We start from the raw sequence: 360 nt of genomic DNA on the forward strand, positions 1-360 counted from the left end.
CCAAGCAGAACTTTGTTTTGGCAGGATCCTTGAGGTACCAGGCTGATGTTCTCAGTGGCAGCCAGATGATGGGTGTCAGGAGACCAATGGTCCTGAGGAACCCTGATAGAGTCTTACAGTCTGTTCACATTTTGGTCTCAGGTCTCAGGAAGAGTTCCCTTATAATTCCTTATGCAAACACATTCCTGGAAGGCACACTATACAGACTCCATTGAGTATGGGGTCTGGTGTCAGGGCTTCCTGTTCCCTCCCTTTTTCTGTTCTGACCCGAATCATCCTATCTTAGAACTTGGGGATCACTTTTCCATGTTCTTTGAGGCTGGATTGTTCTTAAACTATTAGCAGCAATAACCGCTGCTA

Source organism: Peromyscus maniculatus, chromosome 4 (assembly GCF_049852395.1).
Source record: "Peromyscus maniculatus bairdii isolate BWxNUB_F1_BW_parent chromosome 4, HU_Pman_BW_mat_3.1, whole genome shotgun sequence".
Classification (NCBI taxonomy): Eukaryota; Metazoa; Chordata; class Mammalia; order Rodentia; family Cricetidae; genus Peromyscus; species Peromyscus maniculatus.